This window comes from Meles meles, chromosome 6 (genome assembly GCF_922984935.1).
Source record: "Meles meles chromosome 6, mMelMel3.1 paternal haplotype, whole genome shotgun sequence".
Lineage (NCBI taxonomy): Eukaryota > Metazoa > Chordata > Mammalia > Carnivora > Mustelidae > Meles > Meles meles.
This window is the reverse complement of record NC_060071.1, coordinates 44,184,056-44,188,772: the sequence shown is the minus strand read 5'-3', so window position 1 is coordinate 44,188,772 and position 4,717 is coordinate 44,184,056.

The following is a 4,717-nucleotide window of genomic DNA, read 5'->3' as shown; positions in this document are numbered from 1 at the left end:
CTTAGTGTTGTCTGAAATGTCTTCTTCATCATCTCTCACCCTACTCTCTGATCCAAGGTTGTAGTGGGGGTGAGAAGCAGATAGACTCAGCACTCTCTGTTTTGGCTGAGTGCTTTTGTTTTGATGTATGAAGTATGGCAAAGAAACGTAATGATTTTAACACACATACCAAAGTATATATTCAAATGAGTGTTGCCTCTTTCAAAGTGGTTCTCTTAGAACTTGTCCTAATAATGCCGTTATTGTGAGGGACATCTTTCAATCTCTTCTTTTGAAGCAGTTATAAACAAATAATTGATTGCTTTTCCATGTTGTTCATTATATTGGCTCTAAATAAATTCTTAGCATTAAAAAAATACCTCCCCCTTTCGTGTGGACAGCTTATTTTTGATACTGGCCTTTCACACCCATTTATCCTCCCACTGCTGGGGCTCCAGTCATGGAGAAGAAGGGGCAGTTCCTAGAAGCCTTTGTGCATTTGCATATGCCATTCCCTCTGGCTGGAAGATCTTCCTTGTATTACTAAGCCAGAGAAAACCCCCCACCTCCCACTGCTCCCCTGCCAGCTGTTTATTATTTTTTTTAAAGATTTTATTTATTTGATATATAGAGATAGATCACAAGTAGATAGAGAGGCAAGTGGAGAGAGAGGGGGAAGCAAGCTCCCCGCTGAGCAGAGAGCCCGATGTGGGGCTCGATCCCAGGACCCTGAGATCATGACCTGAGCTGAAGGCAGAGGTTTAACCCACTGAGCCACCCAGGCGCCCCTCCCCTGCCAGCTGTTTAGCTCCCTTCTATTTAGCTGCACTTTGGAAATTCAAATGTCGCCTCAGTCCACCAAAGGGTTTTACCATGTTCCTTTGCCCTTCTCCTGACCTAGTCTGAGAGTCCCTTGCAAACAGACACTCTGTCTTTATTATCTGTACCCTTGGGGCCCAATAGCGTTGACTCATAATATGTTCATTGCAAGTTTGTTCACTGATGGTTCGTGAAGGAATACAAATGTTTGCCAAAATGTTTATGAATGAATACTTGAATAACATCGGCCACCTAAGATGACCTCTTTGAAAGTAAACTTTCATTTGATTTGAGTCCTCGTCAAGTTTAGGAATTACTGGATTATTCAGTGAATGATGTTAGGCAAACTGGTTTGTCAGTTTGGCAAAATCAGATTCCCTACCTCATATCATAAGCAGATAGACAAAATTCCGATCGAATTTAATGTTACTGTTTTTTGAAAAAATGAAACTATAGGGGTGCCTGAGTGGCTCAGTCGTTAAGGGTCTGCCTTTGGCTCAAGTTATGATCCCTGGGTCCTGGGCTCCCTGTTCAGCGGGAGGCCTGCTTCTCCCTCTCCCTTCCTCTCCTGCTTGTGTTCCCTCTCTCACAATGTCTCTGGGTCAGTGGGTTAAGCCTCTGCCTTCGGCTCAGGTTATGGTCCCAGGGTCCTGGGATCCGAGCCCCACATCGGGCTCTCTGCTCAGCAGGAAGCCTGCTTCCTCCTATCTCTCTCTCTGCCTGCCTCTCCAACTACTTGAGATCTCTGTCTGTCAAATAAATAAAATTTTTTAAAAAAATCTTAAAAAATCTTAAAATCTAAGCAACTATATAACTACTTGTCTAATTTTAGGGTGAGGAGGGACTATTTAAACATAACACTAAAGCCCCAAATCACAAGGAAGAAGTTGATGGTGGTTCTGAGCAAATGTATCACTTTATAGATGGTATGTTCTAAAGTCATATTTTTTCCTCTGAATTATTTTCCAACTTTTAAGATTCTGAATGTATGCCTATTCAAGGAGTCACACAGAAGAAAACAAGTGATTGTAAAAATATACTGAAGATTGTCCAAAAAATCTGTAAACACAGGGAAGACTTTTTTTTTATTATCTTTAAAAAAAATTTTTTTTTAAGATTTTATTTATTTATTTGAGAGAGAGAGAGAAACCATGAGAGGGGAGCGGTCAGAGGGAGAAGCAGACTCCCCGCCGAGCAGGGAGCCTGATGTGGGGGACTCGATCCTGGCACTCCAGGATCATGACCTGAGCCGAAGGCAGTTGCTTAACCAACTGAGCCACCCAGGTGCCCCTTAAACTTTTTTTAAAAGATTTTATTTATTTATATGAGAGAGAGACAGTGAAAGAGAGCTTGAGAGGGGAGAAGGTCAGAGGGAGAAGCAGACTTCCTGTGGAGCCGAGAGTCCGAAGTGGGACTCGATCCCAAAACTCTGAAATCATGACCCGAGCCAAAGGCAGTTACCTAAACAACTGAGCCACCCAGGCGCCCTAATTATTTTTGTTATACTTTTTTCAGGCTAACAAATGCATTCATTGCTTACAGGTATTTCACCTAAAAGCTGAAAGAAAATATATGGAGCATATTATTTGAAAATAGAACTAGTCTGTTGTTTGAAAAATCAATCTTAGGTTTCTGACTTTTTGGTTTGTAAGTCTGGTTTTTAACTATTAAAAAATGGAGCAACCTAAATGTTCAATAAGGAATTGTCAATACATAAATTATCCATAATAAAAATGATAGTATTGAGGAGTTCAGGATATATTTTTACTGACCTGAAAAGGAGTTCAGGATATATTTTTATTTTTTTTGTTTTTTATTTTATTGTATTTTAAGTAGGCTCCACACACAGCATAGAGCTCAAGGCAGTACTTGAATTCATGACCCTGAGATTAGACCCGAGTTGAGATCAAGAGTGGTAGGTTTAACTGAGCCACCCAGGCACCCCACAATATATTTTTAAATGAAAAAAAAATTATAAACTTGGGGCGCCTGGGTGGCTCAGTGGGTTAGGCCGCTGCCTTCGGCTCAGGTCATGATCTCAGGGTCCTGGGATCGAGTCCCGCATCAGGCTCTCCACTCACCAGGGAGCCTGCTTCCCTCTCTCTCTCTCTCTGCCTGCCTCTCTGTCTACTTGTGATCTCTCTGTCAAATAAATAAATAAAATCTTTAAAAAAAAATGTTAAAAAAAAATTATAAACTTTTAGGTACATTATTTCATTTTTATAAAAACATATGCGTTATTTATATTGTTACATGTATACGAAAATCTGAAAGGATATACATAAACGTATTAGTAGTTACTATCTTTTTTGCCTCATCTATAGTTTCAAATGTTTCTTTTTTTTTTTAAAGATTTTATTTATTTGACAGAGATCGCAGGTAGGCAGAGAAGCAGGCAGAGGGAGAGGAGAAAGCAGGCAGAGGGAGAGGAGGAAGCAGGCAGAGGGAGAGGAGGAAGCAGGCTTCCTGCTGAGCAGAGAGCCCGATGTGGGGCTCGATCCCAGGATCCCAGGATCATGACCTGAGCTGAGGGTAGAGGCTTTAACCCACTGAGCCACCCAGGCACCCCTATGGTTTCAAATGTTTCAACAACAAATATGGATAATTCATGAGATGGGGATAAAAAGACAAATCATAGAATGGATTATTCATAACCAAAGCAAACACTGACCAAACTTACTAAACTATAAAATTTTTGAGATGATAAAGAAACTAAAGATCACAAGAAAAGAAAAGAAAAAAAAAAGACAACTACATATGATTTCAAATGATTTGCTGCCACCTTGTGAGGAATGCTCCTCATTGCAGGGCAGAAACAAGCAAAATATGATCCAAGAAGTTGCCTAGCGAAAGCTCTGTTTATCAGTCGATCCGTTTTGTTTTCTCTGCCAGCTATTTAACAAAACTGCTAGAACAGGTGGAAAATAATATCAAACATACATGACTACAATGTGTCAAGCACAGTTCTAGTAGATAGCGCTTTATCTCACAAAAATCCTAGGAAATAGATATTATCTTTACCTGTTTTTATAGAGGAGACAGAGAGTTTAACCCCCTGCCAACATTAGTCAATGTTGCCCAAACGGTGTAAACCCGAGAGCTCCATTTCGGGTCAATGATTTAAATTTTTGAGCTTTCGGTTCCCCCTCAAGCACTGCCCCCCCCCCCCCCCCCATTCTCAAATGCACTGCGCAGAGTTGACTGCTGCCTTTGTCGGGATTAGTGGATAAGAATTCCTAAGAATTCCGAGAGGGATTGTTATGTTCTCCAACCTAACCTTAGTTTCTTAAAACTGGGGAGCAGCACTGCTACTCCAAGTACGATCCACAGAGCTGGGTCCTTCTGTTACCAGTCCATGGCCAGGCAGGAACAGAAGTTGAGAGTAAGCATTTGGAAAACTTTTTGGTAATTTTACAGGTAATATATAGCTGTCGACTCTAACGATAAAATGTTTCTAACATTTTTATCTTATCTTACCAGAGCATGGACCACAACTAACTGGTAATTCAAAAAATTAATCTGATCGCTCCCTGCATATAGTCTGGGCAGCACTGTCGTATTCACCCTCCAGAATTATACAAAATTCTAAGGATTCTTCTGAGGTTTAGTTTCCCAAAATGAGGCTTCGGATATTTTCCCCTCTCGTATCTTCACCCATTTTATCCTATAAAATTGTTTTAATGACCACTAAAGCCAACATAAATAATGTAAAAATAACTCTGAGTCTCGAGGGCCGAGTACCAAGGTAGAGAGTTGCCCAGCTACCTTGGTTGCCTCCAGGCGCGTGCGCGGATGCCAGACCGAGACGGTCAAGGGGGCGGGGCAGAGGCTAGGCGGCTCAGAGAAGCCACGCCTCCATCTCCGCGGGCCGCCGCTCCTGAAGAAGGTCGGGATACTGTCACTTCCGTCGGGGCCGCAG